We start from the raw sequence: 20,609 nt of genomic DNA, 5'->3' as shown, positions 1-20,609 counted from the left end.
ATCATTGAGCAGTTAGACAGAAAACTTCAGAAGCTAATAACTATTGGAAGGATTAAGATTTTTTAATAGAAGTAATTTACAAATCTGTTTAACTTTCCGTAACCAGTTGATATATATAAAAAAAAGGTTTTGCCTGGAATACCCCTTTAACGAGGGCTTGGGGGGGGGGGGGTGTTTTTTGAAAGAATTTTTTTTTAAATGTGTGTTTTTTTTTTACTTCTCTTCACAGGATTAGTAGTGGTAGCTGTTTAACGTTAGCCACAAAAACAGCTAGCGCTAACCCCCAATTATTACCCCGGTACCCACCACCACAGGGGTGTCGTGAAGAGCCAGTATCAACAGGCCCAAAGCGTCAATAAACGGTGCTCCTGGGCCTCAGTGGTAACAGGCTGGCGTTATTTAGGCTGGGAAGGGCCAGTAACAATGGTCCTTGCCCACCCTGGTAACGTCAGGCTGTTGGTATCTGGCTGAGAATGAAAATACGGGGAACTGCACACGTTTTGCATATATAATTAAATAATAATAAATAAAAAAATGCATAGGGTCTCCTGTATTTTCATTCTCAGCACAATACCAACCAAGCAGCAACAGCCTGAGGTTACCAGGGTGAGTTAAGACCATTGTTACTGGCCCTCCCCGGCCTAAATAATGCGTGCCTGTTACCGTCTAGGCCCAGGAGCGCCATTTTTGACGATCCGGGCCTGTTGGTACCGGCTCTTCCCGGCACCCCTGTGGCGGTGTGTACCGGGGTAATAGTGGGGGTTAGTGCTAGCTGTTTTTGGGGCTAACGCTAAGACCCGGCTCAGTAATGGATTCTGTCTATTAGACGGCTTCCACTACTAATCCTATTAAGAAAGAAAAAAGAGAAAAAAACACCACACGTTTAAAAAAAAATGTATCCACTCCCCACAAGCCCTGGTTAACCACTTTATTAATATTAAGCAAAATTATCGACATAATTATCGTCAAAATTATCGACATAATCAACCAAATCCGAAGAAGTCCTCTGCATACACAAATCTGAAATGAGAAGAAAAAAACACGGAAAATATGTAAATACATTTACAGTGGGGATCAAAAGTTTGGGCGCCCCAGGTAAAAATTTGTATTAATGTGCATAAAGAAGCCAAGGAAAGATGGAAAAAAATCTCCAAAAGGCATCAAATTACAGATTAGACATTCTTATAATATGTCAACAAAAGTTAGATTTTATTTCCATCATTTACACTTTCAAAATAACAGAAAACAAAAAATGGCGTCTGCAAAAGTTTTGGCACCCAGCAGAATTTATAGCAAGCACTGCCACCTTTGCAAAGCTGAGACCTTCCAGTGTCATGGATTGTCCTCAATCGTCATCTGGGAAGACCAGGTGATGTCAATCTCAAAGGTTTTAAATGCCCAGACTCATCTGACCTTGCCCCAACAATCAGCACCATGGGTTCTTCTAAGCAGTTGTCTAGAAATCTGAAACTGAAAATACTTGATGCTCACAAAGCTGGAGTAGGCTATAAGAAGATAGCAAAACGATGTCAATATCCTCTGTTCAGAATGTAATTAAGAAATGGCAGTCATCAAGAACAGTGGAAGTTAATGCAAGATCTGGAAGACAAAGAAAAATATCAGACAGGACAGCTCGCAGGATTGTGAGAAAAATAATTCAAAACCCACGTTTGACTTCACAATCCCTCCAGAAAGATCTGGCAGACACTGGAGTTGTGGTACACTATTCCACTATAAAGAGATACTTGTACAAATATGGTCTTCATGGAAGAGTCATCAGAAGAAAACCTCTTCTACGTCCTCACCACAAAAATCAGCTTTTGAACTTTGCAAATGAACATACAGGCAAGCCTGATGCATTTTGGAAACAAGGTCTGTGGACCAATGAGGTTAAAATTGAACTTTTTGGTGGGAATGAGCAAAGGTAGGTTTGGCGAAGAAGGGGAACAGAATTTAATGAAAAGAACCTCTGTCCAACTGTTAAGCATGGGTGTGGATCGATCATGTTTTGGGGTTGTATTGCAGCCAGTGGCATAGGGAACATCTCACAAGTAGAAGGAAAAATGGATTCAATAAAATTTCAGCAAATTGTGGATGCTAACTTGATGCCATCTGTGAAAAAGCTGAAGTTAAAGAGAGGATGGCTTCTACAAATGGATAATGATCCTAAACACACCTCGAAATCCACGGGGCATTACATTAAGAGGTGTAAACTGAAGGTTTTGCCATGGGCTTCACAATCTCCTGACCTCAACATAATTGAAAATCTATGGATAGAGCTTAAAAGAGCAGTGCGCAACAGGCAGCCCAGAAATCTCAAAGAACTGGAAGACTTTTGTAAGGAAGAATGGACAAAGATACCTCAAACAAGAATTGAAAGACTCTTGGCTGGCTACAAAAAGTGTTTACAAGCTGTGATACTTGCCAAAGGGGGCAGTACAAGATATTAACTCTGCAGGGTGCCCAACCTTTTGCAGATGCCATTTTTTTGTTTTCTGTTATTTTGAAAGTGTAAATGATGGAAATAAAATCTAACTTTTGTTGACATATTATAAGAATGTCTAATTTGTAATTTGATGCCTTTTGGAGATTTTTCCATCTTTCCTTGGCTTCTTTATGCACATTAATACAAATTTTTACCTGGGGTGCCCAAACTTTTGATCCCCACTGTATGGTGCCTCCAGCAGTTGCTAAAGTACAACCCCCATCACATGACGGGAGTTGTAATTTAGCAACAGCGAGCCTCCAGCTTAGGAACAGCTGGAGGCACCCTGTTCCTAAACTACAACTACCATCATGGGAGTTGTAGTTTAGCAACAGCCAGAGAAGCCCGCTTATCTCCCACTGCCTGGCCGCATGACTACAGCTCCCAGCATGTTCTCACTGTAAAGGCAGGCTGGGAGTTGTAGTTGTGAGGCGCGAGCTGGTGGGAACTGTGTGGGCGGGTGACAGTGAAGCTTGTCACCCACTCGCACATCTCCCACCTGCCTGTGCCACAAGACTACAACTCCCAGCATGCCCTAACAGCAAGGACATGCTGGGAATTATAGTTGTGTGGTGTGCGGGCGGCGGGTTTTAGATGCGGGCGGTGGGGAGCGGAGTCGGACGGCCAGGAACCTTGAATATAATACTACGGCATTATAATTTCATATTCCCCGCCTGGAGCTGTGATTCACTGAGAGGTCACGGCCAATCACAGCTTCAAGAGGGAAATGGTAGCTGGCTGGGGAGCGAAGCGCTTGTCACCTGTGCCACATGACTACAACTCCCAGCATGCCCTTACAGTAAGGATATGCTGGGAGTTGTAGTTGTGAGGTGCAGGCAGGTGACAAGCGCTCCGCTACCCGGCCGGCTACCATGAATATGAAACTATGGCACTGTAGTTTCATTTTTCCCTCCTGAAGCTGTGATTGGCCCAGACCCCTCGGCCAATCACAGCTCCGGGCGGGGAATATGAAATGACAATGCCGTAGTATTATATTCATGGTTCCTGGCCGGCTCTGCTCCCCACTGCCCGCCCGCACCTATCACCCGTCGCCCGCAGTATGCCACCACGCCCCGCCCCCATATACCACCCGCTGCCCACATATACCTCCCGCATTTAACACCCGCCAGCTAGCTACTGCAAGAATACAACTCCCAGCATGTCTTCACTGTAAGGGCATGCTGGGAGTTGTGGTCTTACAACAGTGGGTGGTATATGCGGGTAGTCAGTGATCGATGCGGGTGGTGGGTGATAGATGCGGGCAGTCAGCGGGTGTTAGATGCAGCGGCGGTACTTTATGCTACTTTTTGTAAGCCAAGTTTTTTTTGGTGTAGATTTTTGACTTTTTAACACAGATTATGAGAAATTGCGCAGGCTGGCGTACCACTAAAAGTCACACGTGCGACTTTTTTTGCTACAAATATACACTATAAATCCTGTGTGAATCCCTTGATGAATTCCCCACAATATGTCTGTGATTTGTTGGCTAAAATAATTGTTTATTGTAAAATTTCACCCAGTAAATGATCATTCTGGTTAAAAATGTTTTTCTTTTTTTCATTAAACTTTAATCGGTAAAGACGCATTATGGGAGATTTGGCTGTCTCCATGATGAGATGTGTACCAGCGGAGCTGTGGAAGTGTTTACTACTAGAGACATGGTGGGTAGCAGGTGTGCACCACTGGAAATATGGAGAGGAGGAGGTGTGCACCCCTAGAGCTATGGAGAGGAGGAGGTATACACCACTGGAGCTGTGGACATGACATGGTGTACAACTATGAGGTCAGGGCCTCCATTAAGGGGATACAGCCAGTAGTCCAGTAAGGGGCCCAAGCTCCAAGGGGGCCCGAGCCCCAGCTGCATCCCCCTTCAGCAGCCTGCAGCCCCAGTACAAAAGCAGGAGACCAGCGGTCTCCTGCTTCCAACAACTGGAGGCACCAACAACTGGAGGCACCCTGGCTGAGAAACTGAGGTAGTAACTATTTACCTCCATCTCATTGTTTCTTGACCAGGGTACCTCCAACTGTTGCATTTGGCTGTGTGGGCATGCTGGGAGTTGTAGTTTTGCAACAGCAGTTTATATGTATCTATTTATTTATGGCCCATACTCACTAGACGCCAGGACTGGCTGCAGGCCGTATCTATCATCTATCTATCTATTTATCTCATATCTATCCATCTATCTATCCATCTATCTATCTCATAGTTATCTATCATCTATCTATTTATCTCATATCTATCTATTTATCTCATATCTATCTATTTATCTCATATCTATCTATATATCTATCTATCTATCTATCTATCTATCTCATATCTATCTATCTATCTATCTATCTCATATCTATCTATCTATCTCATCTCATATCTATCTATCCATTTATCTCATATCTATTTAGCTGCCAGCACCTTACCCTAGGTCTCCCACCTAACACCCCTCCCCCCGTGCCCCTGCTCACTTACACGCTGGGACGGACTGCGGGCCCTTTACAATCAGCACAGGGGCTGCTACTACAGGCTACTATATACTGTGGGATTACCTACCTGGGGGCACTATTTACTGGAGGCACAAACTACTGGGGCTCTACTAACTGATGGTACTACCTACTAGGGGCATTACCTACTTAAGGAGCACTTTTTACTGGGGGCATTACCTACCTGGGAGAATTACCTACTACCTACTGGGGGCATTACATTTTACATACCTACTGGGGCATTAACTACAACCTATCTGGGGCATGACCTACTGCCTACCTACTGGGCCATTACCTACCTGGGGGCATTATCTACTAGGAGCATTGTCGACCTACTGGGGGAGGTTCTAACTTATAAGGGGATTTCCTACCTACCTACTGGGGCAACTACTTAATAGGGAAGGGAAAATAACCTACTTATACTATTCAGGACACCAAGGGCGACATCATTTGGGGCACTTAGGGTAGGGGACATGTGGGAAATCTGCTGAAAAAGTGCTGAGCCTAATATGATTGTGGTCTGGCAGATTCTGTGTAGATGAGCCATGGTTGGAAGAAGACTTCATGATGGTCAGAGCAACAAAGAGAAGTAAAGGAAACGACTCCAAGAAGACGCCTCCTGCCGGCAGATGTAACTGCACTGTAATCACTTTTATGGTCTGCAGAGCCTGAGTAGAGCCTCAGTCATTACTATGTGGGCTTTGTATGGGGGAATATTGGTCTATGTTCAGTAGTTTTATTTTAATCACTATGGGGGAGATTTATCAAAACCTGTGCAGAGGAAAAGTTGCCCAGTTGCCCATAGCAACCAATCAGATCGCTTCTTTCATTTTGCAGAGGCCTTGTTAAAAATGAAAGAAGCGATCTGATTGGTTGCTATGGGCAACTGGGCAACTTTTCCTCTGTACAGGTTTTGATAAATCTCCCTCTATGTGGTGGTAATGGTAGTGGTCATGGTGTAGTGGTATTAGTCTCCCTTTTGTACTGGTATTATTATTGGTAATATTGGACTCATTATACAGGATTTAGTCAGTAACAGTATGATGGTAATATGTATGGTGATAATATTCCTCCTTGTATACTGGTAATATTCATCTCAATATACTGGATTTAGTCATAATAGTATGGTGGTGATATGTATGGTGATATTTCTCCTTCCTTTCTCTCTGTTTTTGATATTTTTGATATTTCTCTCTTCCTTTCTCTCAAAAAGGGCTCTTGTTTTTCTTGTCCTGTGTTTTAAAATATTTTTTTCATAGACAATGGGTAAAATAGCAGTTGGACACTGGGGGGGGGGGGCAGACTTGGTAGTGAGCCACGGGAGGGAGGGCCCAGGCCTTAAGTTGTGTAAGGGGCCCCAAAATTTCTGATAGCAGCCCTGTATGAGGGTGTCGAAATAATGAAGTGTGGATAATTGGGGTTGTGGAGATGAAGTGTAAACCATTGGGTTCTATGAAGATGAGGAGGTGTACACCTCTAGGGCTGTGAAAATGAGAAGGTTTTTATCACTGGAACTTTGGAGATGGATTGTGAAACCCTATGGACCTGAAGAGGTTTTCACTAATAAGACTGGGAGATCAGAAGGTGTGGGCCACTTAGTACCATTGGGGAGATGTACCAAATAGGTGCACAGACATGAGGAAGCATGGACCACGGAGGCTGTAGGGATGATGGGACATTCACCACAGGGAGGCTCATGATGCTGAACACTAGCAGGGTTAGAGAACCTTCTACACGTGAAGTCAACTATCAAAAATGACCCCTTGGCTACACAAAAAGCTTAGAACCACCATCCTCCAGCAAGATTGCGTCTTCATACTCATCTCCCAATTCTTGCATGTATCAAACATTTCATTCCAGGCTCCTATGAACATTTCTACGGAGAGCCAAGAATTTAAGCTTCAGTTCTTTATACAGTGAATCCTAATGAAGTAAAAAGAAAAAAGAAAAGTTTCCGAATATGACAAACATTTGGCATTGGAGAACCTATTCAAGAGCCAATGTGATTTTCAATTCCTACCAATCTGGCCCCATAAAAACACTTGGAAGGAGAGGTAATAGAGACCTGAGCAGAATCATCTTTCGTGTCACACCAAGTTCACATTCTTCAAAGGGAGAAGTGGCGCAGGACATTGCCAGCGTTCTCAGGCTGTGAAACCATTTCAGGCTTTTTTTTTTTTTTTTTTCAGTGATTTCGGCTTTGTTTTAATTTTTTTATTTTTTTCAGACGGTATCATCAGAGCCCTGTGATGACGCGGGCGGCTTTTGTTCCGACTTGATCGTCTCATGGAGATAAAACAAGGAGGTGGGGGAGACCAAGCGCACGGATACCTGTAGAAATGAATATGATATGAATGCATATTTTTTGTTAGATCTCGAATAAGCGGCATCATAGACGGACAAGATCAGATAAACAGTAAAACCTGACAAAGGGAAGAATGGATGGCTATATGGGACCATCTGCTTTGGAGCACACCCAACTCTCTCTGAATCTACAAGGCCAAACTACCAGCTATTTGAAGATTCTCCATTCCAAGAGTAGTCGAATCCACATTCGCACAATCAGCCCCTCTCACTATTACTTTGGCTGCAACTTTTTTTGTGCAATTAAGTAATTTATTCCTTTCTTGTTCCTCCGGCTTCTAATGAATCCAAGCCACAAACAAGCCCCAGTTGCTCCTATTCAAGAAGTCTGATTACATCTGGCAGTAATTGCTAAAATCCTGAAGAGGGAACAGGAAAGGAGAGCATATTGTTTGTGGGGGTAATAGGTGAAGCCCTGATACTCTTGACCTGTAATACATTAGTGTCACGGAACATTTGGCAGACTTGTGATGATTACCAATGAAGATGAATCAAGCCTAAAAAAAAAAAAAAAAAAAAGAGAGAGACGGAGAGGTAGGAATCTGCCTCATCTAAATCACTAGAAGCGCATAAATTTGCATGCTGATTAGCTGTTCTTTTGTCTATGTCCCTAATTATTATGACACATTATGTCTTCATCATACAAGATTTTGATCCATCTTGTTGGAAATACATGTTCGTAAAAGCGGCGTCTAATAGTCCGACATACAACTTTTTGATAATTTTTTTTTCTCGTTGCATTTCACCTAATTAGATTACATATTTGATTGCATTTAACGGATATCCTTTGTGTATTTTCTGCACATTCCCTATTTATTTATTTATTTTCCATTCTTGTTGATAAACAATGTGATAACCTTCCCGGGGTACTGTCAGAACTTGCTGATTAGCGTTCTGCAAACCAAACTGAAATTAATGCCGTTATTTGGCCTGGCAGTGAATAATTATAGCTTCCAAAACAATATGTTGCTCTAAAGAACGTGTGCGCTTTTTTGCTAAATGATCGGCCTATAAGCAGATTTACGACAGACCCACCTGGATTGGGAAACGCCTTGCGAAAATTCCTGCCAAAATGAATTGTTGGCTGCCAGGGCATTTTAGTCCTTTTTTAGAAACAGGTAGCGACGTAAAGTTGAATGGGAAATTTAACACATTCCTTTCCCCCTTAAAAATATCATGGGTGTTTGTTGTCTTGACTGTCACCATCTTGTGGGTCGAATTGGTTGGGTAGTGTAAAATTTTAGGAGCATTTAAAAAAAAAATTTTTATTATAATTTTTTTTTTTTCAAACTTTCTTTTTTTTTATTGCCATTTTGTTGTAAACATATCTGTAAATAAAAAACGATGTCATTCCCCCAAATGGGATTGTTTCATTGGTCAGTACATGGATTTCTGCAAGTTGTATTAACATCAATGGGACAAATCCCAAAAATGTCTGCAGCAAAATCTGCCGCTAGAGAATCCACTCTTTGAGATGTTACGTTAGGGTTTCAATTTTATTTTTCTTCACATATTAAAAGGGTTTGTCAAGTTATGAACCCTAATATTGAATTCTAAGGGTCCTCAGCCATAAGCCAGGGCAGGACACAGCTACAAATAGCAACCCTCTCTGTAGGCCCCAGCACAACCATACATTACACAGAAAACCAACTGATGAACACTATGTAATACCTCATATTTCCTGTGGAGGCACTGCATTGTAATAGAACACATGATTCCCTGAATTCTCAGCAGTAGATCACCATGTGACCAATTTCTCAATAAACCCTTCTAATAAAAATGGATTTCCAAAGTGGACAACCTCTTTATGCATCCATGTGTATTATGCTCTACTTCTATAAGAACTAAATTCTATACATAGAAATGGCATTAACATATTCCACAACACTATACACAGATTGCATTTATGTACATTGGTCTCTGTTCCAGGTAAGGCTTCTTCATGCTAACAAGTATTCGAAGAAAATGAAAAATTTACTATTGGTCAAAGTCAAGTGGAACATTCACTCCCACTATGAGCCGTACAGTGTTTATTCTGTGAAATTGTATATGCATGGGGTCCTCCACACAGATCCTCCACACAGATCCTCAACACGTTCCATTGGAGGAAACGTGGGATAAGTAAGTTGGATCCTATTGTTTCACCAAGATACAAAGCATCAGACGGACCTAGAAACTGCTCACCTGCCCTTATTTTAGCCACACTCTTAGTCAAAGTGCCCTTTGGCCTGCCACAGCCTTAAGTCTTCATTGCAGAATACCTGTAGTTTGCTGCACTTGAAAAAGTCTCCTAGGTTAGAACCTGCAAGTAGATGCTAAATATGGTGGCAGAAAAGTCAGCCAAAGCAAGCTTGGGAATCAAGACTCGGAAAATAATTACTGGGGGGAAGATGAAAGGTATGGTTTGTAACTGGTCTGGTTCAGACAAGGTGACACACAAAATACAATTGTACAATCCAGAAATCCTGTGTCCAGGAACATTATTAAAGGGAATCTGTCATCAATATCACCTGCACTAACCTGTTGTACAGGCTTGTAGTGCGGGTGACACTGATGACAATGATACTTACTGGTCTTCACTCCATGCCCCCGTTCTGCTGCAATCTTGGTTCTTTGGTATGTGAAAATGATCTTCTTGGTGCACGAGGGGTGTTCTCAACCAACCAACTCCAACCCACCCACATGCACAGGGCCGGCCGGCCGGCCGGCATCTTCAATGAAGTTCCAGGCTCAGCACAGGAGAGTAGGAGTTACCATGAAGATGCCAACTAGATGTCACCATGCACGGGGAGAGGGGCGGTTTTGGGAACGCCTCCTCGTGCACTAAACAGGTAATTTTCCCGTACCAAAAAACGATACTGTGGCAACACAGAGTGGGAACCGGTAAGTATCATTGTCATCAGTGTCACCCGCACTACAAGCCTGTACAACAGGTTAGTGAGGGTGATACTGAGGATGGGACACTCCTTATTCACATACCTTTGATCTTCTAACGAAAGAAACTTTAATGGATGAAGCTGGTTTGGGAATTACCATGAAGAGTCCAGTTTCCCATCACCATTATTGCAACCCTTGGGTAGGTCACATAAATTACTATTTTGGAGCATTACATTAACATACCTACTTCTTCCTTGCCTTTATGGTCTCTAATGGATGATGACAGTTCCCCTCAATCTGCACAAAAACTCTCTTTGTAATTTTTTACATATCATAGATCCGCAGGTTGTGCTTTTTTCCTAAATACAGTAAAACACCATTTTATGGGTGGTGAAGCACAATATTGGGGGGAGATTTATTTAAACCTGTGCAGAGGAAGAGCTGATCAGTTACCCACAGCAACCAATCAGATGGTTTCTTTAATTTGCAAAAAAGGCCTCTGAAAAAGGAAAGAACTTTAATTGGTTTCAGTGCTTTTTCTCTACTCGGGTTTTGCTAAATCTCCCCCAATTATTTAAATAGACCCCTTTCTCTGATTCAAAGAACTATTGTGTAGGACAGTAGTCTCTAAACTGTGGCCCTCAAGATGCTGTAATACTACAACCCCCAGCATGCCCGGACTGCCAACCCATTTTGAAAATTGTGGGAGAGAGATGTGAGAAAGACCTCGGCTGTCTGGGAATGCAGGAAGTTGGAGTTTTGCAACAGCTGGTGACACACTAGTTGGGAAACACTTATCTATCATTATGAGGAACTTTTAGGGTATTTTAACACTGAGATTCCCTCAGGTGTCCAGTGCCGAAAAAACTTTGGCGGTAGGACTGCGGGGCACTGCGCCATCACCGTTGGAGTCTATGCAGTACTCGCAAATTGCGCGCAAAGAATGAGCATGTTCTTTCTTTGCGTAGAACTATTTCAGCAGCGGAATTGTCCGTCGCTGAAATTCTGCATTGAGCCATTCACTCTGATGATAATGTTCACAGAGCAGAATTCTACTCGCAGAATTCCGCGTGAATTCCTTAGTGTACACATACCCTTATACTCCCATTCCAGACACAATTTCATAAACACGTGGAGTCCTTGGGGTATATTTAGGGGCTACTGCTTTAGTTTGTGGCTGGAGGATGGTATAGCAACACAAGGGGGGGAGATTTATCTAAACCTGTGCAATGGAAAAGTTGCCCAGTTGCCCATAGCAACCAATCAGACTGCTGCTTTCATTTTGCAGAGGCCTTGTTAAAAATGAAAGAAGCGATCTGATTGGTTGCTATGGACAACTGGGCAACTTTTCCTTTGCACAGGTTTTGATAAATCCCCCTCATAATATTTAAATTGGCACTGTCACAATCGAAATTTTTTTGGATGTTGTCCATCTTGGCAAAACATTAACCTTTCTAATATACTTCATAAAAATTTTTTATCTAGTTTTTGTAGAAATCATGGGTTATAAAAAAAAAAAAAAAAAAAAGACCACTAGGGGTCCTCATACCACTCAGAACATAATCCTGTCCAGCTGCAGCATCAACTTTGTCCCAGCTGAAGTACAGGCAGGGATAAAGTCCAGGAAGTGAGGGCGGTGCTAGCACTCCCCTGTGCTCACTCCTGTCCTATCATACTGCAGCATGAAAACAGAGAGGGGGGGTTTTACAGGGCAGCCCGTGGTGATTGAAGAGAGTCAGCACAGCACAGCAGACTCATGGAGGAAGTGAACAGCAGAACAGAGGAGTCAGAATGAGTGAGCAGCAGAACAGAGGAGTTTGTGAGCAAAAAACATAAGCTACAAACATTAAAAAAAAGACATGTAAAGCATCCGCATGACCTAGTTAGTAACATATAGAAACATTATTTGTTTTCTGTGATATGACAGGTACACATTAAAGATATATAGAATATGTTTGTTTAATGTTCCTTATATGTGGTTCCTTATGTTGTTCTCTGGTTAGATAAGGTAGCAAATCTCTCCTTCACATATCTCAAGGATATTTGTTGTCTATCTCATATGTTTTATCCATGATCCATCCATTGTTTGAGTTTTAAAAAGGCCTCTGAAAAATGAAAGAAGTGATCTGATTGGTTGCTATGGGCAACTGGTTGACTTTTCCTCTACACAGGTTTTAATTAACCTCTTCCATAGAGATATAAGCCATTTTTGTTAGTAGTCAAAGGGGGTTCAAGTGCCCAAGGGGCATTCCCTTAGCACAAGAGCCTAGGTAAGTCCAGACCATGTTCTCTTAACCTAGTGGCTGATTGACAAACAGGGTAGGCAGATGCAAGCAGACATAGAGGACATGGTTTGGACCTACTGTACCTGGGCTCTTAGGCCCTGTTCACACTACGGAATGTCCTCACGGAGAATCTCTGTGCGGACATTCTGCAAACTGCCGGCGCTAGGACTGCACAGATATGCACTGTCTCATAGATGGCTATGGATTCCGTGCGGAGTCTGCAGAAAGATTGAATGTGTTCATTTGGCACCAAAATTTCGCTGTGTGCACAGTGCAGCAGAATCCTGTTGAATTCAGCAGGACTCTGCTGCAGCGGAATCTCTGTGACGAATTCCAATGCGGGACTTGGCACGGAAATTCCAACATGGGAACATGGCCTCACTGTGCTGGAGCATGCCCCTATAAAATTTTTGTAGGGGAGATCATTTACAGATACCCTGGAAAGAAGACAGAAATGCAAACACATTTTCATGACAACATTCATGAAAATTTTTATTATTGGCACTATGTCCATACAGGGGACTGGTAAAATAAAAAGCTAGGAATGTGATTGGGGACAGTTGAAAACATAAGATGGGGACCAAAAACTATGACCAAGAAGATGTTCTGTGGCATGCCCTGTCCAGTTTCAGCGCAGCCGTCTCTGGTTTCCTCGTCTGCTATAAGTCTCTGTCCCGTAACAACTCCAGAAAGATCGGTACCAATTTCACCAATCCCTGTGGTTCCCTCAGTCCAGAGTTAAGTGCATCCCCTGCGCCCAGCCCTCAAGCTGGTCCCTCTGGGACTGAAGTCACAAGAGTTCTGATGAGAGAAGAAGATACTTCTGGAACCCAAGAGGTGGTGTTGCGTCGGTCTCAAAGGTCTATCCAAGGAAACATTCCTCTCAGATATCAAGACGGACTGCACTCATAAAATATAGTGTACACATAGTACATTTCATAACTTTCACTAGTGTACTTCCCCATAACATTTAGTACACATAATTCAGAAAAAATATCTCACAAAAACAACAAAAATATTTCTGTAACATGCTATATTTCAGTTCCATACCACAGTTTATGCACTAATGTGTTCTTTTGTCTCCTACACGTTCAGGATGCTCTACCTGGCTCCCATAGCTCAATAAAAATGCACTTATCCAGAAAGGTAACATTATGAAATTGTTATCTAGTTCGGAGTTCTAGGGGTAAGAGTCTAATACCTATAGACCATAGCAGCTAAGAATTGGGCAGACTGCGCAAAAGGCACCTTACTGCCTACCAAGACCTCCCCTTTTTCCCTTGTCCCCAATAAAGACACAACAAGTATTAACCTTATTAAGTGGACATGGGGGACGGCCACAGCTTTATTATATAAATCCTTTAACAACCTTAAAATTAACTGCCAACCTTCCGTATGTTGGTAACCCAAGAGGAAGCTCACTGCCAGCCGCCGGCATTAGCCGACGGGCAACTCAGCCATCCACTTCCATCAACCCCTTAAGGACCGGGGGTTTTTTTCCGTTTTTGCATTTTCGTTTTTTGCTCCTTGCCTTTAAAAAATCATACCTCTTTCAATTTTGCACCTAAAAATCCATATGATTGCTTATTTTTTGTGCCACCAATTCTACTTTGTAATGACGTCATTCATTTTGCCCAAAAAACTACGGTGAAACGGGAAAAAAAACTATCCATTTACTGATGGCATCTATGATGAAGGCATAATAGCCAAAACACGTCAGTCTTACTCTTCTATTCTAATGTGGTTGTAATCCTTTTTATGCTACTTTAATAAATGCCATTGTGCTGGGCTTTTTCTGATTCAGGCTTTACAGCCATCTGTACACTCTGGAGTCCCTGTTATACAGTTTACTTTACTTAAATTCTACACAATCTGGTCAATTAGAGATCAAGTTAACGGCTGCACATAGATGTTTATTGAGAGGGGAGGGAAGAAAAGGAAGAAGAGGGGGATAAGGCTGGAGAGAATGCATAGAGACTAAAGGAGGTGGATTAAAGGGTACCTCTCATCAAAAAAACTTTTGCTATATTATAGATTAATGTATGCAGAATAACTTTACAATTGCATGTTATTAAAAAATATGCTTCTTTCTATTTAATTTTCCACTTTGAAGAAATGACCACTAGGGGTCTCCCTACCAGTCCTGGCAGCAAGCATTTCAGACTCATGCTGGAGTCCTAAACACTACGAGCTGCCAGTCTGCTTTGTTCACAAAGGAGAACACTCAGAGCTGCCAGCCTGCTTTGTTCACAGCCTGTTTGGCTGTGAACAAAGCAGGCTGGCAGCTCTGAGTGTTTAGGACTCCAGCATGAGTCAGAAATGCTTGCTGACAGGACTGATCGGGAAAAATACAATAGAAAGAAGCATATTTTTCATTAACATGCTATTGGAAAGTTATTCAACATTCATTAATCTAAAATATATCAAAAGTTTATTTGATGAGAGTTACCCTTTAACATGAGTAGAGTACTGCTCTAGAATGTTTTCCATGTTGCTGCTGCTGCATCTAAGGGTACGCAAGAAAGACATAGAAGACCAGGATCCTCTCTTCTCTGTGCATAGTGTTTGCAGACATCATAGAGGCTAGGCTACACCCACTAGATTAGGAACAACTAAACATTAGAGACAGAGCATGCATAAAGGAAAACTGATGAAAAATACCATATCCGTATCATATACCATATATACTCGAGTGCTGAAAACACCCCCCCCTCGGCTTATACTCGAGTGAACTCTCCACCCGCAGTGGTCTTCAACCTGCGGACCTCGAGAGGTTTCAAAACTACAACTCCCAGCAAGCCCAGACAGCCATCGGCTGTCCGGGCTTGCTGGGAGTTGTAGTTTTGAAACCTCCGGAGGTCCGCAGGTTGAAGACCACTGCGGCCTTCGACATCATCCAGCCCCCTCCCACCCCCTTTAGTTCTGTACAGTACTCGCCTCCGCTCGGCGCTGGTCCGGTGCTGCAGGACTGTCCGGTGAGGAGGTCGTCCGGTGGGATAGTGGTTCCGGGCTGCTATCTTCACCGGGGAGGCCTCTTCTAAGCGCTTCGGGCCCGGCCCCAGAATAGTCATGTTGCCTTGACAACGACGCAGAGGTACGTTCATTACCAACGTACTTCTACGTCATCGTCAAGTCTCTATTCATCCTCTATTCTGGGCCCGAAGCGCGGAGAAGAGGTGCCCCCAGTGAAGATAGCAGACCGGAACCACTATCCCACCGGACAACCTCCTCACCGGACAGTCCTGCAGCACCGGACCAGGGCCGAGCGGAGGTGAGTACTGTACAGAACTAAAGGGGGGTGAGAGGGGGCTGGATGATGTCGAAGGCCACAGTGGTCTTCAACCTGCGGACCTCCGGAGGTTTCAAAACTACAACTCCCAGCAAGCCCGGACAGCCGATGGCTGCCCGGGCTTGCTGGGAGTTGTAGTTTTGAAACCTCTCGAGGTCCGCAGGTTGAAGACCACTGAGGGCGGATGATAAGAGGATGATGAAGGGGGGGTGTGGGATGATGACAAGAGGATGATGAAGGGGGGTGGGGATGATGACAAGGGGATGATGAAGGGGGGTGGGGATGATGACAAGGGGATGATGAAGGGGGGGTGTGGGATGATGACAAGGGGATGATGACAGGTGATGATGATGAGGGTCTGGATGATGACAGGCGGTGATGATGATGAGGATGTTAATGATGGGGGTCTGGATGATGACAGGGGGGATGATGTATTATGTATGTATTATACTCGAGTCAATAACTTTTCCTGGGATTTTGGGTTGAAATTAGGGGCCTCGGCTTATACTCGGGTCGGCTTATACTCGAGTATATACGGTAAGTTATACATTAGCCATAAATAGTGCTACATGTCATCTACACATGCGACAAGTTATCCAAAAAGGATCTGGCTTTTGTGTTTTAATGTGGATGTAAGCCTTTTTATGCAATTTTAATAGATTTCTCCCTGTTACTCGTCCTTCCTGGTCCTCGGTGGATTGACAATTGCTTAACCCCTTAAGGACAAAGCTCATTTTCACCTTAAGGACGCAGGCCTTTTTTGTAAATCTGACCACTGTCACTTTAAGCATTAATAACTCTGGGATGCTTTTACTTTTCATTCTGATTCCGAGATTGTTTTTTCGTGACATATTCTACTTTATGTTAGTGGTAAAATTTGTGTCGATACTTGCATCATTTCTTGGTGAAAAATTTCAAAATTTGATGAAAAATTTTAAAATTTTGCATTTTTTTAACTTTGAAACTCTCTGCTTATAAGGAAAATGGATATCCCAAATAAATTATATATTGATTCACATTTAAAATATGTCTACTTTATGATTGCATCATAAAGTTGACATGTTTTTACTTTTGGAAGACATCAGAGGGCTTCAAAGTTCAGCACCAATTTTCCAATTTTTCTCAACATTTTCAAAATCAGAATTTTTCAGGGACCAGTTCAGTTTTGAAGTGGATTTGAAGGGCCTTCATATTAGAAATAACCCACAAATTACCCCATTATAAAAACTGCACCCCTCAAAGTATTAAAAATGACATTCAGTAAGTGTGTTAACCCTTTAGGTGTTTCACAGGAATAGCAGCAAAGTGAAGGAGAAAATTCAAAATCTTCATTTTTTACACTCACATGTTCTTGTAGACCCAGTTTTTGAATTTTTACAAGGGGTAAAAGGAGAAAAATCTTCCTAAAATTTGTAACCCAATTTCTCTCGAGTAAGGAAATACCTCATATGTGGATGTGAAGTGTTTGGCGGGTGCACTAGAGGGCTCAGAAGGGAAGGAGTGACAATAGGATTTAGGAGAGTGAGTTTTTCTGAAATGGTTTTTGGGGGGCATGTCTCATTTAGGAAGCCCCAATGTGCCAGAACAGCAAGAAAACACCCACATGGCATACTATTTTGGAAACTACACCCCTCAAGGAACGTAACAAGGGGTGCAGTGAGCCTTAACACCCCATAGGTGTTTGATGACTGTTAGTTAAAGTTGGACCTGTAAATTATTTTATTTTTTCTCACTAAAATGCTGGTTTTTCCCCAAATTTTACATTTCTACAAGGGATAATAGGAGAAAATGCCCCCCAAAATTTGTAACCCCATGGAAATACTCCATGTGTGGACGTCAAGTGCTCTGCTGGAGCACTACAATGAGAAGGAGCGCCATTGAGATTATGGAGAGAGAATTTGGCTGGAATAGAAGTCAGGGACCATGTGCCTTTACAAAGCCCCCCATAGTGCCAGAACAATGGACCCCCCCCACATGTGACCCCATTTTGGAAACTACATCCCCCACAGAATTTAATAAGGGGTGCAGTGAGCATTTACACCCCACTGGCGTTTGACAGATCCTTGGAACAGTGGGCTGTGCAAATGAAAAATTATATTATGCAGGCTTTGTAAACACATGTGGCCTTCAATTCCGGACAAAATTTTCTCCAAAAAACCAATGGCACTCATTCTCTTCTGAGCATTGTAGTTCGCCCGCAGAGCACTTTACATCCACTTATAGGGTATTTTCCTACTCAGAAGAAATGGGATTACAAATTTTGGGGGGATTTTTTCCTATTTTCCCTTGTGACAATGAAAAATGTAGGGTAACACCAGCATTTTAGTGAAAAAAACATTTTTTCTTCATTTTCAAATCCAACTTTAACAAAAATTTGTCAAACACCTGTGGGGTGTTCCGGCTCACTATACCCCTTGTTACGATCCGTGAGGGGTGTAGTTCCCAAAATGGGGTCACATGTTGGTATTTATTTTTTTGCGTTTATGTCAGAACAGCTGTAAAATCAGCCACCCCTGTGCAAATCACCAATATAGACCTCAAATGTACATGGTGCGCTCTCACTCCTGAGCCTTGTTGTGCACCCGCAGAGCATTTTACCTCCACATATGGGGTATTTCCATACTCAGGAGAAATTGCGTTACAAATTTTGGGGGTCTTTTTTTTCCTTTTACCTCTTGTGAACATAAAAAGTATGGGGCAACACCAGCATGTTAGTGTAAAAAAAAAAATTTTTTACACAAACCGGCTGATGTAGACCCCAACTTTTCCTTTTCATAAGGGGTAAAAGGAGAAAAAGCCCCCCAAAATTTGTAACGCAATTTCTCCTAAGTACAGAAATACCCCATATGTGGCCCTAAACTGTTTCCTTGAAACTCGACAGGGCTCCGAAGTGAGAGAGTGCCATGGGCATTTGAGGACTAAAATAGGGATTTCATAGGGGTGTACATAGGGGTATTCTACACCAGTGATTCCCAAGAAGGGTGCCTCCAGCTGTTGCTAAACTCAGAGCTTGCCTGTACAGTCAGTGGCTGTCCAGAAATGCTGGGAGTTGTTGTTTTGCAACAGCTGGAGGCTCTCTTTTGGAAACACTGCTGTAAGATACGTTTTTTATTTTTATTGGGGGGGGGACAGTGTAAGGGGTGTATATGTTGTGTTTTACCCTTTATTATGTGTTAGTGTAGTGTAGTGTAGTGTTTTTAGGGGCCATTCGCACTGACAGGTTTACAGTGAGTTTCCCGCTAGGAGTTCGTGCTGCGGCAGAAAATTTGCCACAGCTCAAACTTGAAGCAGGAAACTTACTGTAAACCTGCCCGTGTGAATGTACCCAGTACATTCACATGGGGGGGGGGGCAAACCTCCAGCTGTTGCAAAATTACAACTCCCAGCATGTACTGACAGACCGTGCATGCTGGGAATTGTACTTTTGCAACAGCTGGAGGCACACTGGTTGGAAAACCTTCAGTGTTTGGTTCTGTTACCTAATTGAGTATTTTCCAACCAGTGTGCCTCCAGCTGTTGCAAAACTACAACTCCCAGCATGTACTGAGCACCAAAGGGCATGCTGGGAGATGTTGTTATGCAACAGCTGGAGGTACACAACGACAACTCCCAGCATGCCGAGACAACTGTTTGGGTATGCTGGGATTTGCAGTTTTGCAACATCTGGAGGGCTACAGTTTAGAGACCACTGCAGAGTGATTTAAAAACTGTGGCCCTCCAGCTGTTGAAAAACTACAAATCCAAGCATGCGCAGACAGCAATTGGCTGTCTGGGCATGCTGGGAGTTGTAGTTTTGCAACAGCTGGAGGCACACAACTACAACTCCCAGCATGCCCAGACAGCCGTTTGCAGCTGGGCATGCTGGGAGTTGTAGTTTTGCAACATCTATAGGACTACAGTTTGGAGACTACAGTGTAGTGGTCTCCAAACTGTGATCCTCCAGATGTTGCAAAACTACAACTCCCGGCATGCCCAGACAGGCATTGGCTGTCTGGGCATGCTGGGAGTTGTAGTTTTGCAACGTCTGGAGGATCACAGTTTGGCGACCACTACACAGTGGTCTCCAAACAGTGGTCCTCCAGATGTTGCAAAACAACAACTCCCAGCATGCCCAGACTGTCTGGACATGCTGGGAGTTGTAGTTTTGCATGGTCTTGAGGGCCACCGTCGACCACTCACCGGCCAGTCAGATCCCTCCGCAGCCTGCCCGATCCCCACTCATCTGGAGCCGCCACCGGGGAAGCAACGACTTCCCCTTCCCTCTCACCCCACTGTGCCCGCTCTCCCCGGACTTCCACACGTTGGCGGAGGTCCGGCAGCAGCGATGGCGGGTGCGTGGCGATGGTGGGGGCACTTACCCCCGCCATTGCCACGCACCCGCCATCGCCACTGCCGGACCTCCGGATCGCCGCGCACCCGCACACCCGCTCGCTGATCGGGTTAATCAAATGGGATCCCGGGGTGTCAGGCGGGAGTGGTCTCCCACGGACACCCCGGGAACTTTAGCTAATTAACCCGATCAGCGCCGCGGGAGCGCGCGCTTAATGAACGCCGCCTTTATACGGCAGAATGCGCAAAGTTATCGCGTTATCCGCCGTATAAATGCGGCGTTCAGCGCGGGGGGTTAATCCGAACTCCTCACCTGCCGGAGACAACCGGAGGTGAAAAGTTCAGCCCCCGGGATGCAGCAGCAGCTGCAATTATGTGAACGACGGGTATACCCGTCGTTCTGCGCGAACGCACTTCAGCAGCCGACGGGTATACCCGTCGTTTTACGTTAAGGGGTTATCCACTATAAGGGGATTTTAGTATGTTCCTGGCAGACAGTAATGGA

This window comes from Hyla sarda, chromosome 3, assembly GCF_029499605.1.
Source record: "Hyla sarda isolate aHylSar1 chromosome 3, aHylSar1.hap1, whole genome shotgun sequence".
In the NCBI taxonomy this organism is placed as follows: domain Eukaryota; kingdom Metazoa; phylum Chordata; class Amphibia; order Anura; family Hylidae; genus Hyla; species Hyla sarda.
This window is presented reverse-complemented; position numbering follows the sequence as displayed.